The sequence below is a fragment of the Pseudophryne corroboree genome, chromosome 1 (genome assembly GCF_028390025.1).
Source record: "Pseudophryne corroboree isolate aPseCor3 chromosome 1, aPseCor3.hap2, whole genome shotgun sequence".
Taxonomy (NCBI): domain Eukaryota; kingdom Metazoa; phylum Chordata; class Amphibia; order Anura; family Myobatrachidae; genus Pseudophryne; species Pseudophryne corroboree.
The window spans coordinates 357,115,513-357,141,532 of NC_086444.1; the positions used below are offsets into that span (position 1 = coordinate 357,115,513).

Consider the following 26,020-nt stretch of genomic DNA (forward strand, 5'->3'; position numbering starts at 1 on the left):
TGTACCGTGGGTAAGCGTTGTTGCGACCCGGCGGAGAGTTGTTGGAGCGACTTTCAGATATGCGTGTAAGACACTGTTAGGAAAGATCACACAAAAAACATAGTAAAACTATAAAAATAAAATAAGAAAGCCTTAGGGCTGCCAAACACAGCAGCCCTGTGTCCATGGTCCGGCTCCTGCCGCACCAAAAACAAAAAAAACGGATTTGCCTGAGCCAGTGGGCGGGGATATATGGACAAGCCTGTTGCATTCTGGGAGGCCTGAAAGCTTGTGATCATTTGGTGCCAATCCACTGTCGCTCCATCATATCCCATTGTTATCCTGTGGATAGCATGTGGACCCTGCCGGAGAAATGCACTGTGTGGATTGGCTGATTTTTGTACAGGACCAAGTACCAGTGATGTCCCAGTAACTAAAATGTCTGCAATTTTGTATTTATCTTTATGAAATTACACAGGTCTCTGTTATAAAAAGCTGGGAGCAGCTTTAGATGCCTGTAGTATCTAGGAACAACTTTATTATTTAATAAAGCTTCACGACATGACAGGATAACATGGAACAATGTAACATTTTACTGCCACAGGTCAAATCAGAACATTTACATTTTTGGAGTCTAGTGTTCCTCTGAAATGTATTCACTATGTTATGTTGCCTTGCGTATTGGTGATATGTTAACCATGTTCATTTATATCGCTGTGAGTTCCCGGAAGTAACTAGGGTTAGTATTGAACTCCTTAATGTATAAGATGTTTGATTTGTAAAGGCAGCACTATGTAAACAAGTTTTTATGCCAGTAAATATGCTGTTTCCATAATATCAGGAGTATGCTGGTCAATAGCTATTTCAAACTACAATTTACAGTGGAGTACTTTGAATTGATTTAGTAGTTTTGCATGCTTCAGGGTTCTGCTCAATTTAAGCTCAGTTAGCTCTTATTGTAAAGCTTTTCAATACAATCGAAAATAAAAATGGAGGTAAACACCCCAATGTTTTAGGAACTCTAAACAACCTCATGTAGAACGAAAGGTCAGAATTTGTGCTGGTTATTTTAAGATTTTGTACCAGTAAAACATGCCACACACAATTCATCCTACATAATTATTCTGGTGTGTTGGTCTACAAAAAGGTCCTGCTAAGAGAAAAAAATCATTGACCAACAATGACTGATTCCATATGCAGCTCTGGTGAGTGTTTTGCTAATTAGGGTGTGCTTCGTGACAATATGCAGACAGAAAACTGTTCTTACAGCAAGATACCGTTGTAGAGAATTGCTTAGAACCAGTGGTTCCCAAATGCAGTCCTCACGTCACCCCAACAGTCCAAATTTTAAGGATATCCGTGCTTAGGCATAGGTGACTTAATTAGTACCTCAGTCATTTTGATTATACCATCTGTGCACAAGTAGGCTATCCCTAATACCTGGACTGTTTGGGTGCCTTGAGAACCGTGTTTGGGAACCATTGGCTAAGACTCTAAAGGCAACTCTTGCCTAGCAATACGAATATACTGCATTAAAGATTAGTCTTAATACTCTGTTTTGTCTCAGTTTGAGATCATTTTAAAAAGGCATTTAAACATAACAAAGGTACATAGAATAAAACTGTTTGGTAATACAGGAATACAATTTTAATGATTTAATCTGCTTTTTGTGGTGTCTTACAAGATTGGTTTGTTTTTTTTGTTGTTTTTTTTTTACAGTTTTAAGCCAGAAATATAGAACATCCAACCAATTGAGGAAAAAAAGTTAAATACATCAATAGAATTAACAAAATTTTTTTTTCTTTTTATAAATCTCATACATTTTTTTTTTTTTTAATCGATTAACCAGGTTACATACCTTTCACAATAAAATACATGTTGTTACATTACAATTTAAAGGAACATACAGGAATTTGTTATAAAATAGTTCTCTCTCAATTTATTCACTGCTTGATGGACCTTATTTTCACACTCTTTATACAAGGGGAAGTGAACGCAGTCCATCTAAGCAGTGAAAACTCTAACTTTACAACCTACTTAAATCAGCTAGACACATTTTTAATACAAGACTAAAAAGGCACCAACAGTACAAAGCAAGTACAAAGCTCTTAGTAATCTGTTAAGAGTGCTTGTATATGACAACACAAAAGGCAATGAGGGAAGGGGAGAAAGTCACCAGCCCTAACCATTGGTTGCTTTTTTATTTTATTTATTTATTCATTTTGAGTTTCAACATTTGGAGCATATAAGCTTTCTTCACAAAACCAGGAACCAGCTAGTAAGAATTGTCACAGACTGAGCAACCAGCAACTGGTGTACTGTTATTTCAAACATGTTTTTCTTGGGAACAAGAGCAGACCTGAAGGCAGTAGGTGAAGTGCATTTAGTAGTGAGAAACCTCCAAAGGGGAAAGCAGCAGGCGGTTTTGGCTGTTCAGATGCTCCTGTTAAATGTATCACACAAACAATGCAATACTTCTACCGGAATTCACATTTCTCCAGAGATAATGCGAGACATGCATGGTGATCCCAGCTTTTAGAAAATCTGTTGCTCTTCAAACTCTGTGCAAGGGCGGGCTTTGAAATCACTTGGTAATCCTGTTGTAATATCAACTAGTTTACTGGCATAATCGATTATGACATTTTAAACCGACAAGGAGATTGAAAAACCTCCTCAGCAACTTGTTATTTTATGGGACAGGAATTTAAGACTATTTTTTACATGCCTCTTCAGATTTAAATATGGCTTCATCTTTCCCTGATGCAATTTGTATGACTAAATGGTCCATGCAGTACGCTCATGAAGGGGAGAAGTGTGAAAAATGTCAGTGCATAGATATTTTATATATATATATTTATTTTTTCCCTGTTGAATGCTGTTTATGCAAGGCGAACAGTTGGCTATAAGCTTCTTAAAGCATCTGGTGTCATAATTGGGCTTGGAGGGGAATGAAAGGTATGTGCAAGAAATGTGGCAAAGCTCACTAACGAAAACCTGTCAAACTGAAAAATTTCATAACGCAAGTGGTTCATTTTAAGATCAAGGTGACAAATAGATGCAAAAACTGCAGATATCAGGCGTGAAAGGAATTATACTGGTCGTCATCTGCAGTGAAGTATGGCTAATGGTTCCCTCAAACACTGAAATAAAAAGAAAAGGTTAGTAGTGCTGACCTATCACCACAGCAAAACCAATCCTTTATATTATCATGTAAAGCAAACATGTCAGGTTTAGCTCTTCAGCACTTCCCAATAAAGCAGACTACTGACGTAGCAGAAGTGTTTACAGAAGAGAGATTGTGCACAACCGTTTAATAAAACATAAGTATCTGATCTAACAATAATCTGATAAACTGATGCAACACAAAATTACCTGGTAAACCCATTCACCAAATTACTGTAAAAGTTTACATAACCTACATTACAGAAACTGACCAATTAAACTTCAAATATAAGGAAAATCTATATATATATTTATATAATAAAAAAAAATTCATTAATTTTTCCAATTTATTTTGAATTACAAGTGCAATTTTTGCTCATGTTCCTAGGCAGTTGAGACAAGTCGCAATATTTTTTGCTAGAAGAGGAAAGACAACATGAGAAAACCAAAAGGGTTTAATTTAAAATCGAGCAGTTTCATCCTTATGAAGGGTACAGGATAACATCTCATAAGAACACAATTTAGAGGTAAGATCTTGCTTCAATCAATCATAGGCGTGTGGCACTTAGACAATCTTTGCACAGATAAGCTTAACAGTCATGCGAGGGCACAGTCATTTTTAACAAGGCAAATCTTTCACCAGAGAGCAGTGAGGAAAAAGGAGGCGGCACTGCACAGAGACATAACATCTAATAAACTCCACGGAATACAACTCCAGGAACAAATACTTTCAGAAAGTGGAGAACGTAATGGTTACAGTTTAAAAGTTTAGTGCTAGCTTGATTGCTGCTCTAGCTTGAGGCAGGAAAAAAGCAGCTATGTACACACACAAAAAAGAAAACAGGGGAAAAAAACAAAAAAAAAAACACAACGTTTTCATCTTCAGGAAGAAAAAAAAAATCCCCAACAAGAGAACTATACCGGTCATTATATAAAGATGCAATGTAGCACTCTTTTTCTGTATATTAAAAGAGGTGGGAGGGGTAAGTAATACAAGTGCCTAAACATTCAATGAACATGGCACCAATTGAACCAGCATTAACATGCTATTTCAATAGTGAAATATGAAGCCTCATGCCAACCCCAATAAAAAATAAAAAGTCATGGGATTTTGGTTTCACTTTGTTACAATACCTTTGCCCTATGAAAAAAAAAAACTCACCTTACTCTGAAAGATCCATACATGAAAAATGTAGGCATCTGAAGGCCAAAGGATGGCACGAAGAACCCAAGTTATATATTTGTGTGAATATATGGTACATTGCAGCAGCATTTCAATGCTTTGATTTGAATTTGATGTACAAGTAAGCAAATATTTAGAAATGGTTAGGATTTCAAACTACAAGGTCCCTTAAGCACATACATTTTTAAAATTGCTCACACATCTCAATTAAGTGCTACAGAAAACCAGAAACTATAATATACAATAAATTCAATCAGGTTTTCAAAGCTGTTCGCTGCAACATTTTAAAATGATATGTGTAAATGGGGCTTTCTATTGATTTAAAGTGCCCAGCAAATTAGTTACCCCCCCCAAAAAAAAAAAATGTACACAAAACAAATAAAAATAAATGCCAGTTACAGTCATCAGTAACCTGGGATACGACACAATATGTAAAGCCCGTGAAAGTCAGGACAGTGTCTGTCCACATAACTGGAAAGAAACAACTGTTTAAAAAAAAAAAAGAAAAAAAAAAAATTAATAAACAAGCAGTTAATTAAGGTATCAGCAAGTGTTTGCCGCACCACACTGCAACAGGGCTTTACGAAAGGAGTGTCAAACACATTCCTCCAGACTGAAAGATTTCATCAGAAGCATAAAAAAGCCACAACTACCAGGAACCGCCCTCCTTAATGGCTCAAAGGAGTTAGACTGGACAAGCTGAGATGGGTCACAGGACATGGCCAAGGAGGAAGAACTGTCAAGAACACAGATGTTGGAGTGCGAAGTCCTTCACAGCCGCTCCCTTTAAAACAAGCACATGAAAGTAATCACTTTAATCTGAAGGCATTGCTTAACTCGTAACATTATTTCGGTTATGATTTACACACCATCAGAACATTTTTCACAAATCAATGCATTTAACTGTAATTCATGTTTGAGATTTCAACATTATACAGGAAAATGGGCAGGTGAATAGGATCAATATAGATTGTAAGCTTGCGAGCAGGGCCTTCCTACCTCTGTCTGTCTGTTTTTACCCAGTTTTGTTCTATTACTGTTGTTCTAATTGTAAAGCGCAACGAAATATGCTGCGCTATATAAGAAACTGTTAATAAATAAATAAAATATTTGCCAATAACCTCTTTGCTGCCGAGTGTTTTCTCACCCTTGTACGGATGACATTTTCCAACTGCAGAAATCGTTACATGCCAACATTGAAACAGATTTTTTTTTTTATGCATTACCTGCACAAATTACACTTTTTTGTTTAAGAAACTGCATATCAAGAAAATATCATCAGTCTTTTTACTCATTTGAACACACAAAAAAAGTTAAATATCAAAAATGGGAACCAAAAGCAAATGTGATGTCCTCCCCCCCCCGACTTCTAAACGCCACAATAATCCAACTTGGCAAAATAGTAAAAAACTGGATTCTATGTTTAAGTATGAAAAGAAAATGGTAGCCCAACCAGGTGCAACATTTTAAAAATGAAATATACTACATTAAATGACAGGGATTTTTTTTGGCACAAGAGCGGGATCGAGATGGAGGGGTGTAGGGAGAGACTCCACTGCCAGTCTACGGAAAATTTTATTTGTTGTGCACGGTTTCAGTTATTGTCTGGTGATCACCAGACAAATACTAAGAGGGCACAGGTTGAAAGATCAGACTCCCTTGTTTCAAGGCAGGTTCCCCCATGTGTTGTGTGTGGGGCAAGTATGAGGGAGACAGTGCACAATGGGGGTAATTCCAAGTTGATCGCAGCAGGAAATTTTTTAGCAGTTGGGCAAAACCATGTGCACTGCAGGTGTGGCAGATAAAACATGTGCAGAAAGAGTTAGGTTTGGGTGGGTTATTTTGTTTCTGTGCAGGGTAAATACTGGCTGCTTTATTTTTACACTGCAATTTAGATTGCAGATTGAACACACCACACCCAAATCTAACTCTCTCTGCACATGTTATATCTGCCTCCCCTGCAGTGCACATGGTTTTGCCCAAATGCTAAAAAATTTCCTGCTGCGATCAACTTGGAATTACCCCCAATATGTCCTCCCTCCCTTATGCAGAAAACTATTATCCACAGGGTAAAATTGTCTGGTGCTCACATTTTACAGCAAAGCAGAAAATAGGATTTTTATTACCTAATGGTAAATCCTTTTCTCGTAGTCCATAAGGGATATTGGGGAGACTTAGTAGGATGGGTATAGAAGGGGTCCAAAGGAGCCAGTACACTTTAAAATTTCTTCACTGGGTGTGCTGACTCCTCCCCTCTATGCCCCCTCCCACAGGCAGTTATAGGTAAAACAGTGCCCGAAGGAAAAAAGGACACATGAGGGAAGGACCATAATAACAATAACAATGAGTGGGGAGATTTATATACCAGCACACCACTAACATACAACAACCAGCAACGGCTGGTAACAGCTGAACAGGTAACCACATTAGAGAGAACCTGCAGAAAAGTCAACGCACTGAGGCAGGTGCCCAATATCCCTTATGGACTACGAGAAAATGATTTACCGGTAGATAATTAAAATCCTATTTTCTGCGCATCATAGAGCACGAACAAAGAATCAGTTTTTCTGATCCAAGCCATTCGCTTGACATAAATCTTCAAGGCTCGCACAGCATCCAATGCCCCCAGAGGAGCAGAAGTGTCAGAACTGGACGGAACCACAATAGGTTGATTCAGGTGAAACGCAGAGACAACCTTCGGCAGGAACTGCTGACTAGTCCTGAGCTCCGCTCTGTCCTTGTAAAAGACTGAGTAGGGACTTTTACACAATAAGGCCCCCAATTCTGATAAACGCCTAGCAGAAGCCAGGGCCAGTAACATCACCCTCTTCCACGTGAGGTACTTGTCTTCTGCCGTCATCAGAGGCTCAAACCAGGAGGACTAGAAATTCCAACACCACATTCCAATCTCAGGGCACCGTAGGCAGCACAAAAGGAGGTTGTATGTGGAGCACCCCTTGCAAGAAGGTCTGAACTTCTGGCAACACTGCCAATTTCTTCTAGAAGAAAATGGAGAGAGCGGAGATCTGGACCTTAATGGAACCCAGACTCAAGCCCTTATCCACACCAGCCTGCAGAAAACGTAAGAAAGGTCCCATGTGGAACTGTGCAGGTAGATACGTGAGTAACTCACACCAAGAGCCATTCTTCTCCAGATATGAGTGTTTTGACTTCACAGGTTTCCGGGCCTGAACCATGGTAGCAATAACCTTTTTGGAAAGGCCCTCATGCGCTAGGACAGGGCTGGCCAAACCAGTCCTCGAGATCTACCAACAGTTCACATTTTCCAGACCACCTAGCTGGTGCACTGGTGTAGTCATTACTAATTAAGATGTGCTGCATTCATTCCTAACTGACCATTCTACAGGTCTCCAGGAGGCCTGGAAAACATTAACTGTTGGTAGATCTCGAGGACCGGTTTGGCCAGCCCTGCGCTAGGATGTACCACTCAACATCCATGCCGTCAAACAAAGTCGCCGTAAGTCCCAGTAGACAAACGGTCCTTGTTGAAGATCGCTTCTTAGCGGTAGAGGCCAAGGGTCTTCGGCGGACATGTCCAGAAGATCAGTGTACCACACCCTCCAAGGCCAATCCGGGGCAATCAGAATTGACTGGACTCCTTTATTTCTAATTCACTGGAGCAACAGTATCGGAGGAAACAGGTAGACCAGCCGGTAATGCCAAGGTGACGTTAGTGCATCCACTGCCCTTGCCTGAGGGTCCCTGGTTCGTGAGCAATACCAGTGAAGCTTCTTGTTGAGTTGAGAAGCCATCATGTCTATCAGTGGGCAGTCCCACCAGTGGATGATCTGCTGCAACACCTGATGGTGGAGTCCTACTCCCCCAGGTGGAGATCGTGACGACTCAGGAAGTCCGCTTCCCAGTTGTCCACACCCGGAATGAATATTGCGGACATTGGTCTTGCATTTCTTTCTGCCCAAAGGAGTATCTTTGACACCTCTCGTATGCAGGCTCTGCTTTTTGTACCTCCTTGACGACTGACATATGCCACTGCTGTGGTGTTTTCCGACTGAACTTGGATTGCGTGATCCTTGAGCATAGGAGAGGCCTGAAATAGAGCATTGTAGATCGCCCGAAGTTCCAGAATGTTGATCGGAAGGAGGGCTTTGTAGGCTGACCACTTGCCCTGGAACTGCACCCCTTCGGTGACCGCTCCCCATCCTTGAGAGCATCCGTTGTGAGGGTTCAATCCTGAATCCCGAAACTCTGGCCTTCCAGGAGATTGGAGGACTGCAGCCACCACAGGAGAGAAATCCTGGCCTGAGGTGACAGCCGAATCATCCGGTGCATCTGTAGATGTGATCCAGACCACTTGCTCAGGAGAGCCAATTGAAATTTTGTGGCATGGAACAATGTTCACCAACAATCTGATGCAAAGATGGATGGATACATGAGCAGGTCGGAGCACCATGCGGACCATCTCCTGAAGTGTTCTCGCCTTGTCCTCCGGGAGGAACACCTTCTGGCTACTGTATCCAGTAACATCCCCAAGAACAGGAGCCGCTGAGGTCCAGGTGGGACTTCTGTAGATTGAGAATCCACCCATGCTGTGACAGAAGTTGGATAGTGTGGTTAATATGTAGCAATAAAAGCTCCCTGGATCTTCCTTTTATCAGAAGATCGTCCAGGTAAGGGATAGCATTGACCCCGTGGACCCGGAGTTGGAATATCATCTCTGTTATCACCTTCGTGAATACCCTTGGAGCTGTGGACAGGCCAAAGGGTAGTGCCTGGAACTGGTAGTGATCGTCCAGTAGGGCAAACCTCAGATAAGCCTGATGAGGTGGCCAAATTGGAATATGAAGGTAGGCGTCCTTGATATCCAGGGAAACCAGGAATTCCTGTTTATCCAGACACGCAATCACTGCTCTCAGGGATTCCATTTTGAACTTGAAAACCTTTAGGTAAGGATTCAAGGACCTTAGATTAAAAAAACAGGCCGTACAGAGCCGTCCGGCTTTGGTACCACAAACAGGTTGGAGTAATAACCCTTTTCTCGTTGTGGTATTGGAGCGATGACGTGGGACTGGACTAAATTTCGGATGGCCTGATGCAACGTATCCTCCAAAGCTGGTAAGCTTGATTTGAAAAATCGTTGGGGAGGAGGCACCGTCGAACTCCAGCTTGTAGCCGTGAGAAATGAGGTCCCTTACCCAGGTATCTTGGCAGGAGCCTTCGCAGATGCGGCTGAAGTGACGCAGTCGGCCTCCCACCTTGAGATCTCCTCGGGGTGGGCACTGTTGTGCTGAGGACTTAGTGGAAGCAGAACTGGTGCTCTGTTCCTGAGAACCGATGGTTATAGGTCTTTTTGACTCATCTCTGGTGCCTCTATTTGCATTGGAAGCACCTCTGGCCCTAGAACAAAATCTGTTAGACCGAAAGGACTGAATAGACGGCCCCGGGTAGGAACGCCTAGTCGGCGGTGCCCCGGAGAGAGAAATGTGGATTTCCCAGCAGTGACTTTGGAAATCCACAAATCCAACTCAACCCCAAAGAGCCATTCCCCCGAAAAGGGGAGGGATTCCACATTGCGCTTTGATTCTATGTCCGCTACCCACTGACGCAACCACAAAGCCCTGGGCGCCGACACTGCCATGGCAGAAGTCCTAGCATTAATATTCCTCATCTCCTTGAGCGAGTCACACACGATGCGTGTAGTGTCCTGAATGTGCTTGAGGAGAGTCACCATAGAGACCAGAGGCATAGCCCCGAAGAGGCCCTCCTGAATCTGAGTAACCAAATTATGAATGGCATGGGTCATCCAGCAACCTGCTATGACCGGCCTCTGCGATATACCTGCTGCCATGTAAATAGATTTGAGTGTAGTCTCTGTTTTTCGGTCACCAGAAACCTTCATGGTAAATGAGGCCGGGGCAGGCAGCACCGCCTTTTTGGACAGTCGAGACACTGATACGTCAACCCCCGGGGGTTCTTCCCAGATTTTCCTACCTTCAGGAGCAAATGGGAAAGCGCGCAAACACTCTTGGCACTTGGAATTTTTTACCTGGATTTTTCCAGGCCAACTTAAAATAGGTCATCTAACTTTGCAGAATCAGGGAAAGTGACATTAGGCTTGTTTTGTGTAAAAAAAAGAAAAAAAAAACACAGAAAAACAACACATGACTGCTGTGAAGCAGTGTCCTTTAGAGCGAGTTTTATCACTAACCCCTCATTCTGGCTATACAGGACAATACCCTGAGCAGTATCAAGTGGGTCTCCCCCAGGAGGATCCCGTATGCCGCGCCCACGTTCTGCCGCACTTTGAACCGCGGGACCCCCGACTTATACTCACCAGAGTTTAAAAGAAATTGAAGAAAACTCTGGAGATGCAGAGATGTGCATCCTCTCCTGAGGGCACTTTTTTCCAAACTGCCTGTGGGAGGGGGCAAAGAGTGGAGGAGCCAGCACACCCAGTGAAGAAATTTAAAGTGCACCAGCTCTTTTGGACACCATCTATACCCATCGTACTAAGTCCACAAAATCCCTTATGGATGCTAGAGAAAAGTGAACTACACTAGCTTTTTAATTTCTTAAATACCTAATGCATTGTGCACTATGGGATTTGTTCACATGCATTCGTAATACATGTAGGGTTATGGAAGTGTTAAATGAGCATTTAAAGGTCTGGATGAAATTAGCATTTTAGGGGTATATGGAGAGAAATGATGCTATGTGGGTGGAATCAGATATGCATTTTAGGGGTATGTGGCAATGTATGATGTGGAGAAGTCCGAGGGCATATGGGGAACCATTCCAAGTATGTATTAAAACTATTTAGTTCCAACAACTATAAAGCTGAAGTGTACACATGCAGGTTGTTGTTCTTGCAACATGGAAGGGACAATGAAGTGGCGATGTGTGCTTGACATAGGGGGTGTGCAAAAGGTTCTATGTACTTCAAGCTTGCCAGGGACTGTGCAATGGGATTTCCAGTCATTTACATGAAATAAGATACTACCATGCTAAAGTATGGTATCAGCATGATGGGGTGAATTTAATACATTCCACCATTCAATGAAGGGTCACACATGATAAAAGATGCTTTTTTTTTTTTTTAGTTAGAGTAAGGTAGGAGATTACCACAGCTTTCTATAGGAAAGTATCAAATCACCAAGACTCTGGTGTTTATGGCTAATTCACCCAAACCGATATACAGTATATGTGGATGTTTGTGCTCAAAAGGTAGAACAAACATGGGACAAAAAGCTACTGCCAAAAATGATATGATTATGCTACCCACACATGGCTCATACTGTCACTGAATTTCATAATCCTACACATTGTTTCTAATGGTGCCAAAGAACAATCCTCAACACTTGGCAAGCAAGATAGTTAACTTCACAATTCCCAACTGCATGGATACCATTTCATTCTGAACCCAATGCACAGACCCATCCACAAATGTAAAAACCTTTTCTATCCTCCGTTTCTGTATGATTTGGTTCTGGCAAGTGTGGCTTTACAACTTACTGTATGTTACTTGAAAAGTGCAAGGCTTTAAGCAATTGTGACTAATTAGTCACCCTTGTATTATGCATAATGAAGTAACACAGTTAAGAGCCCTACACACCTGAAGATCTAACTGAACGATATGAACGAGAACTCGTTCATATTATTCAGTGTGTAGGCACCAACGATTAACGATGCGTGGCCCCGCGCTCGTTCGTCGTGAAGAAACTTTACTCCCCCCCCGCCACTGGGTCGCCCGTATCTGCCGTCGGGCAGCTCGGCCGCGGATCGCCGACTGTGTAGGGGGCATAAGAGTTGTAAATCCAACTTGCCAGACAAGAACCAAATCATACAGAAACTGTGGATAGCCAACATGTTTTTACATTTGTGAATGGGTCTATGCAGATTGAAAAAATAAACATTGGAATGAAATATACTGAAAGGCTGTTGTGCTTCGTGCAAGTTTCACAGACTTCCAACTCATACAGACTCTTTGAAATTGAACTAAAGCCTACATAATGGACAATAACCATGTGTTTCAAGTATTTTGGTAGACTTGCGCTTTTAAAAGTTGAATTTTAGTCATTAAGTAATCATCTACACTGTCGACAGTTACTATGTCAACATTGTTAAAATATTCATCAAGCAGTAAGTTTACATTGTCGGAATGCAGACATTAGGGTTAAGCTGCGAAACAGGAGGGTTAAGGTTAGGCACTAGGATGAAGTTTGGGAGCCTTTACTTACCATAACGCCGTCACACCAGATGTCTGCACCAGAAGTCAGTCACATGAGCACTGGGACATGGAAGACACTACTGGAGCTAGGCAAGTCACCACTGACCCACCATGGACAAAGTGTCAACATTCTATTATGTCAACATTTCATCAGTGTGCACATGACAAATGTCATCATGATGAATGTCCAAATAGAAAAAAGCGAGGTCAGCTCTCCAGTGGTAAACCAACCCCACCCTCCCGGCGCTATTTGTTAAATAAATATACAGCTGCTGTTTTGAGACTTGGTTTGAGTCTCCGGCATATGGGAATAATTAAAACATCGCGCTTCACGTTATCTATAGAATACTCAAATATATATAGGCTGTGAATCTGTCAGAAAAAGTCGGGAGGCTTCAACTATATATAAAAACAAACGCACAAAAACATATATAATATATATATATATATATATATATATCTCTCTCTCTATCAGCTCGGGGGTCCGGCACTCCGTAGTTAGAGACATGCAGCTGCGCCGGTGCCCTCGCAAGAGGGGAAGATACAAAGACTCGGCGGCGCGGCACTTGGCTTCACAACAGGTAAAAGAACACGGACACCTTTCCTTTTGGTCAACGTTTCAATGTATTAGACACATTTTCGTCAGGACATAATAGAAACACAAAACACATACCTTTTTATACACAAAAACATCACCATGTGTGCTGCGGACGTGGGGACGGGACCGAACACCCGCCCACAAGTCGCTGATTGACGACGTCATACGCACATGACAAGTCAGACGTGAGATTCCCGTTACCATGACAACTAAAAAGAAAGCATAGGGCACTTCAACATACCACAGTGACGGCAAACTTTAACCAAATGTTGTTAAATAACTGTATATATACAAGTATTGTTATATTACCATATACATAGTGTCCAAATGGACAGCATATTAACTGATGGGATAATGCCACACTTAATATTTGAACCTGAAGGGGAATAAAGCGACTTGTGGGCGGGTGTTCGGTCCCGTCCCCACGTCCGCAGCACACATGGTGATGTTTTGTGTATAAAAAGGTATGTGTTTTGTGTTTGTATTATGTCCTGACGAAAATGTATCTAATACATTGAAACGTTGACCAAAAGGAAAGGTGTCCGTGTTCTTTTACCTGTTGTGAAGCCGAGTGCCGCGCCGCCGAGTCTTTGTATCTTCCCCTCTTGCGAGGGCACCGGCGCAGCTGCATGTCTCTAACTACGGAGTGCCGGACTCCCGAGCTGATATGTGAAAGTACTCACCCACGGAAGTGAGTACCCTTGTCAAGGCACCCTGCGTATTTGTTTTCAAGACAGCACCAAGTCACCATAGGACGTTTACTTCTCACTGCTGCTAGCAGTTTATTTGTTTTTAACCCATTAAGCACTGGACACTTTAATTATTACTGTGACTTCTTTACAGCACTGAGGTGCTAGCAAGTGGACGCTGCTACATATTAATATTTCCCATAGGTTGCACACGAATTTTGCCCACTAGTGTGAGGTAGTGTGCACCCACAATGACTCAGAATGCAGCAAGTACTGAGGACCTCTGCGGTCAGTTTCAGTACCCGATTGGTGACAGGTTCACCTATACTGATACTTATCCACCACAGGAATTAATGATGAGACAGAAGCCATTACACCTGGCATTATCTACCGAGACCTTCTACGTCTAAAGAAGGAGGAAGTAGATTACCATCTTCATTGTCTATCACTTAGTGATTATTACAAAATCAAAAAGATTCCACGGGGTTCCGTGTGCACAACTGCCCGACCATAGGTCGACAGGACCCTGCATTCTGTAAACGTTGGGTGGCTATACTGAATCATTGCTCGTTTGATCTCATGATCCTAGTGATCGAGCAATCCACTAAAGAACTCAACCTGATTAAAGAAAGAATAGCCTCATTTGAGACCATTCATTTACCGACTCTAACAGCAGACACCTCTGTGGGTTGGATGGAGCGACTCCAGCAACAGGTGGCTATATATAAAAAAGACCTTCTGGCCTTCAAAAAAGATAAATTAACAAAGGTGGAGAACGACTACGAGAGACATGCAGTATACCGCTGGCTAAGCGGCAACTCTACACAGGATAATAGACGACCATTCTTTAACCGTAATAGACGCCAATACCCGAAATCTCACACCTCGAGGTTTGATACCGATTCATCTCAGGAGATGGGAAGTTCAACCAGCGATACTGAACAAACCCAGAGGAATCCGGACCCTTTAGGTGTTCGCGGCGGTTTAAGACCCAGGAAGAATCCTTCCACCGCAAACGCAGATACACGAGACGGGGGCGCCAAACCGAAAGGCAGAGGAAGAGTAGGACGACCTCGAAAGGCAGAGGAAGAGTAGGACGACCTCCCCTTTACAAAAGGAGCTGATTTTTAATTTATCTTCATATGATTTGTCGGATGGCGAATACAGTCTTCTTGGCAAAGGTCTTTCTTTTGTCCCTACCTCAACTTTTAATCAGTTAGAGTGGAACATAGAAAAATATGAACTTTCTAGGAAACTCAGGCTGAGTGAATTTTTCAAGGAACAACCTGGAACTACTTCACCTGTTATCCCTCAGCCATTGAAACAGTTCCAATCACCATCTACGTTTGACCCAATGTCCAACAATGCATGTATCAAGACCTTTATACGTACCTTGGACTTTGAAGTTCATCAACACGTGACATCTGCACCTAGTAGTCACCCCAACCTCACTAGTAGGGAACGTCAGGCTTTGAAAACCCTCGCCCGTAATAAATCCCTAATAATAAGACCAGCGGATAAGGGAGGGGCGATTGTTCTCCAAGATGCCTCAGATTACCATATGGAAATCATGAGGCAGTTAACTGATATACAAATATATCAAAGGTTACAGGGGGACCCTACTAAGCAGTGTCGTGAAAAATTATATACCATCTTACAGCATGCAGTTGATCTGGGTTTTATTAAGGAAGAGGTAAAAGGGATATTATATCCACCATTTCCACTAGCCCCGGTATTTTATACGATACCAAAAATACATAAAGGCCTTTCCCCTCCTCCAGGTAGACCCATAGTCTCTGCCCGAGGTTCTCTTTTTCAGCCGGTAGCCACGTTTTTGGATTCCCTTCTACAACCTCTAATTAAACAGGAACCCACTTTTTTGCTTGACACTACCACCTTTTTGAGTAAATTGGCAGAGCTGCCATCTATCCCTCCCGGAAGTTGGTTGGTGTGCATTGATGTGGTTAATCTCTATACCTCAATCCCCCATGATATGGGTCTAGCAGCAATTAGATCCTTTCTGACTAGAAAAAGCACTTTTGATAGTAATGTCATTGAGGTGATTGTATCCCTGTTTGAATTATTATTATATAATAATTTTTTCCTTTATAATAACGATTTTTACTTACAGGTTAAAGGGTGTGCCATGGGCAGCTCTATGGCGCCGGCATACGCCAATATTTTTATGTTTTCCATTGAGCATGCTTTATTTTTTTCGGATACAGTTATATCCTCCAGCATTTTATTATACATCAGATTCATTGACGATGTGTTTGTCCTGTGGCAGGACGAAATAGAACATCTGAATAATATTCTACTTGCACACAACACCAAGGAGGGTCCAATTAAACTTACACATGTGTCAAGCCAACAGTCTATTAATTTTTTTTAGACGTGAACGTTACCATTGTAGAAGGTACATTAAAGACCAATTTGTTTATCAAAACCACAGACAGGAATACATTATTGCAAGCTCAGAGTTGCCATCCCCGCCCTCTCATTAATGGCCTCCCATATTCGCAGATGATACGTGTCTATCGTATCAATAGCGACAGAACCGTGGCAGAAAGAGAAATTGACACTCTGATTAATAAATTTATGACAAGAGGCTATAACCAAGATAGATTACAGGAAACCAAAAAAGTGGTAATGTCTTTAGATAGGACTATTATTATCTAGATCTCAAATTAACAATGACCATATGACTAGTAGATTTCCCTGGGTTAATAAATACCACACCCTCTCACCCCTGGTTAATAAGACGACCAAAAAACTCTGGCCTTTGGTCCAGAGTGATGAAGCACTCAATATTGGCCAGCGTAGTCTTATGCCATGTTATAAAAGAGGACGCAACCTTAAAGATATTCTTGTTAAGACTAATTCCAATTTACCAAGAAGTTCATCTTCTTTAACTTTTTTGGATAATACCCGAGTGGGGTGTTTTCAATGCACTTGTGTCACCTGCCAATTTATGCTGGCGGGTGACACTTTCTCTCATCCACATTCAGGCAGGACTTACAAAATTAGACACTACTTTAATTGTAACTCTACATTTGTGGTCTACCAAATTATATGCCCTTGCGGCCTCTGTTATATTGGCAAGACAACCTGTAAATTTAAGGTCCGGATGGGCCAACACAGAGCAGCCATTAGAGCAGCCCTGCTTTCAGGTAAGAGCGACCAACCCGTCGCCCGACATTTTGTCGAATATAAACATCAACTCAATACTCTGCGATACAGAATGATTGACACGATACCTGAGGATATTAGAGGGGGCAATAGAGGTTTAAAATTGTTAAGACGAGAGGCGGAGTGGATTCATCGGTTAGATGTAATTAATCCTAGGGGCCTCAATGAAAATATTTCTTATGCAGCTTTAAGATAAGTATTATGTAGCGTTTACTTTAAGATCGTATTATTCCCCTTCAGGTTCAAATATTAAGTGTGGCATTATCCCATCAGTTAATATGCTGTCCATTTGGACACTATGTATATGGTAATATAACAATACTTGTATATATACAGTTATTTAACAACATTTGGTTTAAGTTTGCCGTCACTGTGGTATGTTGAAGTGCCCTATGCTTTCTTTTTAGTTGTCATGGTAACGGGAATCTCACGTCTGACTTGTCATGTGCGTATGACGTCGTCAATCAGCGACTTGTGGGCGGGTGTTCGGTCCCGTCCCCACGTCCGCAGCACACATGGTGATGTTTTGTGTATAAAAAGGTATGTGTTTTGTGTTTGTATTATGTCCTGACGAAAATGTGTCTAATACATTGAAACGTTGACCAAAAGGAAAGGTGTCCGTGTTCTTTTACCTGTTGTGAAGCAGAGTCTATATATATATATATATATATATATATATATATATATTATATATATATATATATTATATTATATTATATATATATATATATATAAACAGGCAAAGATGCGGCACTCACGAACTCTTGTAAAAATAAGTCACAGACCCAGTTCAGGTATGATCAACGTTTCAATCCTCTTTATGGATTTTCGTCAGGAACAAGCATAAAACATGTATAACAAAACTCACCTTATATCCCCATTCACCAATGACCCCCAGGTGGACGGCTGCTCGCTCCAGCGCGGGAGTCTGCAAGCATTGTCGCCGAGTGGTGACGTCATCGCGTATCCGCGCGACGCACGTCCAAATGCTGCCATGGCAACTAGGCAGCTGTAAACAAAAGAGGAACGATAATAACCGCTGCCCCGCTGTGATCTATCAGCAAACTGCTAAAGAGTACAATGTTGCCATGATAGCATGTGTAGATACAACAACAATATTCAATGAAGCTAAACAAATAATGCATCCCACTGTAATACGATGTAGTAATCACTATATGGAGATCTTAGTCATAACAATGCTAAATACAGCATAAATACATCGTTATCGTGCAAGTTGATCGTTGCTATGGTAACGCAACACAACTCAGTAATACTGAAAAGAAACATCAAAAAATAATAATAAAGATGGTAATACAAATTCGGTAATAAAGAAAAAGCAGATCCATAATCAGAATGAGCATCACTAACACCATAACCACCAAATTAATATAGTGGTATCACATGTTCCAACCTAACACATAAATAAACAAACAGATTCAAATGAATGTAGAAAAAGTGATGGCATCATTTAAACCCTTGGGACTGATCACATCAAGGCGAAAAATCCATTCAGCCTCACGTCTAAGTAGCATTGCATTACGATCACCCCCCCTACGTAACGGGGGGATATGGTCGATCATTCTATATCTGAGGCTGTTTAAAGGGTGCTTGGCTAATAAAAAGTGTCGTGCCACTGGTTGCTCGCTAGAGCCATTATTAATGGCTAGACGGATGGCAGAGCGATGTGCCCCCATCCTTTCTTTGAATTTTCTCTGGGTTTTCCCAATATAGGACAAACCACAGGGACACAATAGTTGGTAAACAACATAGCAACTTTCGCACGTTAGATGAAAGCGGATCTTATACTTTGTACCCAGATGGGGGTGACAAAAGGTGTCACCTGCAATCAGAAAGCTGCAAGTAGTGCAAGGACACTTAAAGCATCCATTCTGTTTTTTGGCCAAAAAATTCCTGCTATCATTACTGCTATGCGTTGAAATATCTGTTCTGACCAATAGATCTCTCAAATTTTTTGGTCGTGAATAACACGTCATTAATGCAGTGTTGGCCAGACCTATATCTGGGTCTGATGTTATGATTGGCCACAGTTTTTTTGATGCACGAGTAATCTTAGGAGATTGGGTATGAAATTTATTGACCCAATGTAATCTATTAGAGTTTTGTTTAGGTGTCTGCTTAAGAAGTAATTTTTGTCTATCAAGTGACATTGCTTTATTTTTGGCTAGCAATAAAGGTTTTAGATGATAACCACGATGAAGGAATTTACCTATAAGCCAATCAATCTGGTCGGATGCTTGGGATATGTCACTATTAATTCTAATAATACGTACCATTTGAGAGAAGGGTAGCCCCATTTTTAAATTCAGTGGATGACAACTCTGAAAATGCAGGAGTGAGTTCCTATCTGTCTCTTTAGAAAATAATGTGGTAACAATATTGTCCCCTTGTAACATGATTTTTACATCCAAAAACTTGATATTAGATTGGCTCATTTCAAAAGTTAATTTAACCGGTGAAGTAGAGGCATTATGAGCGTCCAGTAGTGATTTCAACTCAGTATCTGAGCCTACCCAGATAAATAGCAGATCATCAATAAATCTGGTATATAGCAAGATTTTAGCAGCCACAGACGGATTATCAAAGAATAATGATTTTTCTACATCAAACATGTATGTATTAGCATAACTGGGGGCCACGGAAGATCCCATGGCACACCCAGTTATTTGAAGGAAAAACTTATTGTCGAACATAAAAAAATTTCGCTTTAACACCAATTCTAGCATTTGCAGCAAACAATCTACATGGATCTCAGGATGCACATTATGTTGCAGGAGTAAGCCCCTCACTGCAGCGATCCCCTCCACATGGGGGATGACTGTGTAGAGGCTGGAAACATCAGCCGTAACAAGCCAAGCCCCCAGTGGAACAGATCCCACAGCTGCCAATTTGTTCAATAAAGAGGTGGTGTCCAATAGAAAATTACAGTGCTGCTGAACTAACGGTTGGAGAACAGAGTCCAGAAATATAGACGTGGGCTGGAACAGGGAACCCCTGGCCGACACAATAGGGCGGCCGGGTGGAGGAGTCAGACCTTTGTGGATCTTTGGCAAGGTGTAAAGTAGCGGAGTAATGGGAAATTTAGGCAATAAGATATCAAAGATCCTGTCATCAATCAATTTGATATCTCTGGCATGTATTAACACCTCCCGAAGTTCCGACATATAGGCAGTTGTAGGATTATAGGTAAGTGGTTGGTAAACTTGACTGTCCTCCAATTGGCGGTAGATTTCCAACTTATAATCATATAGGTCCTGCAGGACCACGCCACCCCCTTTATCCGCCGGACGGATCACCAATTGCTGGTTGGAAGAAAGAGATTTAATGGCATCTCGTTCTAATTTGGTGAGATTTAAGTGTGGGAAATTCAGCACACTCTGCTCATTGTCACTGTGTGACATGACATCTTGATCAAGTAACCTGATGAATGTTTTTATGGATGCATTATTAGAAGGTGGATCAAAACTGGAGCCTTTTTGTAGGCGTTTGAGTTGTAGCGGTATAGGCTTTTGTATAGATGTTATAGAAGGAGCCTCCTTTTTATGAAAAAATTCCTTGACTTTTAATTGTTTCTGAAGGCAATATTTCTCCATTTGCCAATCAAATGCATTAAAGCCAGTAGATGGAATAAAAGAAAGTCCTTTAGAAAGAAGGCTTGTTTCACTGGAACTTAGATCGTATGATGAAAGATTAAAAACTATTTCTTCTTGAGTTGCACAGGTGGTTTGGTGCCAGGGTTTTTGTCTCCTGTTTTGGCCCCCTCGCCTGTTAAATCGTCTGGTTCTCTTCTTCCCCGGTTCCTGGTTGCTGCCGCTAAAGGGATGAATTCCTTATTTCTTCTGCGGTATAATTTGGGTTTATCAGCTTCACTCGCCGTGCTGTTGCCTCCCTCTTGTGAGGATTCTGTATCCAAATTACCTTTAGGGTACCGGTTTCTGCGGAAAAAGGGTCTACGTTCCGTATTCTGCTGGCCCCTCGAATTGTTCCCTGTTAACCATCTGTATACCTGATGGTGTTCATAATCAAGGGTAACTTTAGACAGTTTTTCACGTTTATATTTCAACACATCTCTCTTATACACGGCGAGTTGATTACCCAATTTATTTAACCAGTCATTATCCGGGTCGGTTTGCAGACAAGGTAAGTGTTTAGACTCAAAGGTCACAATTTTACTCTGGATATTAGAGTGTTCTTTCTTAGATTGTTCCACAACTAGTAGCATCAGATCGAATGAACATTTATTCAAAATGTTGATCCATTTCTTGCAGAAACTGGGATCAAAGCGACCTATTGTGGGACAATTCCGAACTCTAAATCCCCTTGGAATCTGTTTGGCACGGAAATAGTCACTCAATGAAACAGCATGGAGATGAAAGTCAATCTCCTTCTTTTTAAGTGTTAATAGCTCCCGATAAATAATCTCATTGGGTAAACCCTCAGTTTGATCCACCATATGTTCTTGATGTAAAATACCTTCTGTTTCAGTCTCAGAATAGCTAAAGGTATCATGCAGTGGAACTAACAGCGGATTAAAATGTTCCTCATTAATGTCGGCTGATTCTGCCATTTTAATCACAAATTGCAGTCAATTCCACCAACCAAAAGAAAAATTTTTTTCACAATCCGTGCAAATAGTGCAAAATCAAAATAAAGTGCAGTGTGACTCACACACCTATCTCCTTTCAAGAAAGTCAATAGTCAAAAGCAAATGTTCCAAAGATACAAGTACAAATATATGGCGAGGGTGCCCTGGTTCGTTTGTATGATAGATCACACACAAACCAATATTCACAATACAGTTTACCCGGCACTCCACCTGTGATAAAGCTGGTTCTGGTGCCCTCATAAAAGGAATGTAAACAGGCAAAGATGCGGCACTCACGAACTCTTGTAAAAATAAGTCACAGACCCAGTTCAGGTATGATCAACGTTTCAATCCTCTTTATGGATTTTCGTCAGGAACAAGCATAAAACATGTATAACAAAACTCACCTTATATCCCCATTCACCAATGACCCCCAGGTGGACGGCTGCTCGCTCCAGCGCGGGAGTCTGCAAGCATTGTCGCCGAGTGGTGACGTCATCGCGTATCCGCGCGACGCACGTCCAAATGCTGCCATGGCAACTAGGCAGCTGTAAACAAAAGAGGAACGATAATAACCGCTGCCCCGCTGTGATCTATCAGCAAACTGCTAAAGAGTACAATGTTGCCATGATAGCATGTGTAGATACAACAACAATATTCAATGAAGCTAAACAAATAATGCATCCCACTGTAATACGATGTAGTAATCACTATATGGAGATCTTAGTCATAACAATGCTAAATACAGCATAAATACATCGTTATCGTGCAAGTTGATCGTTGCTATGGTAACGCAACACAACTCAGTAATACTGAAAAGAAACATCAAAAAATAATAATAAAGATGGTAATACAAATTCGGTAATAAAGAAAAAGCAGATCCATAATCAGAATGAGCATCACTAACACCATAACCACCAAATTAATATAGTGGTATCACATGTTCCAACCTAACACATAAATAAACAAACAGATTCAAATGAATGTAGAAAAAGTGATGGCATCATTTAAACCCTTGGGACTGATCACATCAAGGCGAAAAATCCATTCAGCCTCACGTCTAAGTAGCATTGCATTACGATCACCCCCCCTACGTAACGGGGGGATATGGTCGATCATTCTATATCTGAGGCTGTTTAAAGGGTGCTTGGCTAATAAAAAGTGTCGTGCCACTGGTTGCTCGCTAGAGCCATTATTAATGGCTAGACGGATGGCAGAGCGATGTGCCCCCATCCTTTCTTTGAATTTTCTCTGGGTTTTCCCAATATAGGACAAACCACAGGGACACAATAGTTGGTAAACAACATAGCAACTTTCGCACGTTAGATGAAAGCGGATCTTATACTTTGTACCCAGATGGGGGTGACAAAAGGTGTCACCTGCAATCAGAAAGCTGCAAGTAGTGCAAGGACACTTAAAGCATCCATTCTGTTTTTTGGCCAAAAAATTCCTGCTATCATTACTGCTATGCGTTGAAATATCTGTTCTGACCAATAGATCTCTCAAATTTTTTGGTCGTGAATAACACGTCATTAATGCAGTGTTGGCCAGACCTATATCTGGGTCTGATGTTATGATTGGCCACAGTTTTTTTGATGCACGAGTAATCTTAGGAGATTGGGTATGAAATTTATTGACCCAATGTAATCTATTAGAGTTTTGTTTGGGTGTCTGCTTAAGAAGTAATTTTTGTCTATCAAGTGACATTGCTTTATTTTTGGCTAGCAATAAAGGTTTTAGATGATAACCACGATGAAGGAATTTACCTATAAGCCAATCAATCTGGTCGGATGCTTGGGATATGTCACTATTAATTCTAATAATACGTACCATTTGAGAGAAGGGTAGCCCCATTTTTAAATTCAGTGGATGACAACTCTGAAAATGCAGGAGTGAGTTCCTATCTGTCTCTTTAGAAAATAATGTGGTAACAATATTGTCCCCTTGTAACATGATTTTTACATCCAAAAACTTGATATTAGATTGGCTCATTTCAAAAGTTAATTTAACCGGTGAAGTAGAGGCATTATGAGCGTCCAGTAGTGATTTCAACTCAGTATCTGAGCCTACCCAGATAAATAGCAGATCATCAATAAATCTGGTATATAGCAAGATTTTAGCAGCCACAGACGGATTATCAAAGAATAATGATTTTTCTACATCAAACATGTATGTATTAGCATAACTGGGGGCCACGGAAGATCCCATGGCACACCCAGTTATTTGAAGGAAAAACTTATTGTCGAACATAAAAAAATTTCGCTTTAACACCAATTCTAGCATTTGCAGCAAACAATCTACATGGATCTCAGGATGCACATTATGTTGCAGGAGTAAGCCCCTCACTGCAGCGATCCCCTCCACATGGGGGATGACTGTGTAGAGGCTGGAAACATCAGCCGTAACAAGCCAAGCCCCCAGTGGAACAGATCCCACAGCTGCCAATTTGTTCAATAAAGAGGTGGTGTCCAATAGAAAATTACAGTGCTGCTGAACTAACGGTTGGAGAACAGAGTCCAGAAATATAGACGTGGGCTGGAACAGGGAACCCCTGGCCGACACAATAGGGCGGCCGGGTGGAGGAGTCAGACCTTTGTGGATCTTTGGCAAGGTGTAAAGTAGCGGAGTAATGGGAAATTTAGGCAATAAGATATCAAAGATCCTGTCATCAATCAATTTGATATCTCTGGCATGTATTAACACCTCCCGAAGTTCCGACATATAGGCAGTTGTAGGATTATAAGTTGGAAATCTACCGCCAATTGGAGGACAGTCAAGTTTACCAACCACTTACCTATAATCCTACAACTGCCTATATGTCGGAACTTCGGGAGGTGTTAATACATGCCAGAGATATCAAATTGATTGATGACAGGATCTTTGATATCTTATTGCCTAAATTTCCCATTACTCCGCTACTTTACACCTTGCCAAAGATCCACAAAGGTCTGACTCCTCCACCCGGCCGCCCTATTGTGTCGGCCAGGGGTTCCCTGTTCCAGCCCACGTCTATATTTCTGGACTCTGTTCTCCAACCGTTAGTTCAGCAGCACTGTAATTTTCTATTGGACACCACCTCTTTATTGAACAAATTGGCAGCTGTGGGATCTGTTCCACTGGGGGCTTGGCTTGTTACGGCTGATGTTTCCAGCCTCTACACAGTCATCCCCCATGTGGAGGGGATCGCTGCAGTGAGGGGCTTACTCCTGCAACATAATGTGCATCCTGAGATCCATGTAGATTGTTTGCTGCAAATGCTAGAATTGGTGTTAAAGCGAAATTTTTTTATGTTCGACAATAAGTTTTTCCTTCAAATAACTGGGTGTGCCATGGGATCTTCCGTGGCCCCCAGTTATGCTAATACATACATGTTTGATGTAGAAAAATCATTATTCTTTGATAATCCGTCTGTGGCTGCTAAAATCTTGCTATATACCAGATTTATTGATGATCTGCTATTTATCTGGGTAGGCTCAGATACTGAGTTGAAATCACTACTGGACGCTCATAATGCCTCTACTTCACCGGTTAAATTAACTTTTGAAATGAGCCAATCTAATATCAAGTTTTTGGATGTAAAAATCATGTTACAAGGGGACAATATTGTTACCACATTATTTTCTAAAGAGACAGATAGGAACTCACTCCTGCATTTTCAGAGTTGTCATCCACTGAATTTAAAAATGGGGCTACCCTTCTCTCAAATGGTACGTATTATTAGAATTAATAGTGACATATCCCAAGCATCCGACCAGATTGATTGGCTTATAGGTAAATTCCTTCATCGTGGTTATCATCTAAAACCTTTATTGCTAGCCAAAAATAAAGCAATGTCACTTGATAGACAAAAATTACTTCTTAAGCAGACACCTAAACAAAACTCTAATAGATTACATTGGGTCAATAAATTTCATACCCAATCTCCTAAGATTACTCGTGCATCAAAAAAACTGTGGCCAATCATAACATCAGACCCAGATATAGGTCTGGCCAACACTGCATTAATGACGTGTTATTCACGACCAAAAAATTTGAGAGATCTATTGGTCAGAACAGATATTTCAACGCATAGCAGTAATGATAGCAGGAATTTTTTGGCCAAAAAACAGAATGGATGCTTTAAGTGTCCTTGCACTACTTGCAGCTTTCTGATTGCAGGTGACACCTTTTGTCACCCCCATCTGGGTACAAAGTATAAGATCCGCTTTCATCTAACGTGCGAAAGTTGCTATGTTGTTTACCAACTATTGTGTCCCTGTGGTTTGTCCTATATTGGGAAAACCCAGAGAAAATTCAAAGAAAGGATGGGGGCACATCGCTCTGCCATCCGTCTAGCCATTAATAATGGCTCTAGCGAGCAACCAGTGGCACGACACTTTTTATTAGCCAAGCACCCTTTAAACAGCCTCAG

At 41.3% G+C, this 26,020-nt stretch overlaps 1 protein-coding gene across 2 annotated transcripts in view; it reads right to left on the bottom strand.

Annotated features, from left to right (window-relative positions):
* Nucleotides 1-1,603: 1,603 nt before the first annotated feature.
* The window catches only part of MAPK1 (mitogen-activated protein kinase 1), a 229,030-nt gene continuing 204,613 nt past the window's right edge, over nt 1,604-26,020 (bottom strand). Inside the window, exon 9 of one of the 2 annotated variants that reach the window (XM_063964781.1) lies at nt 1,604-5,108. The gene's annotated coding sequence lies outside the window, so the exon portion shown is untranslated. The remainder of the gene's footprint in view (nt 5,109-26,020) is intronic. The other variant, XM_063964780.1, reaches the window with a different exon arrangement.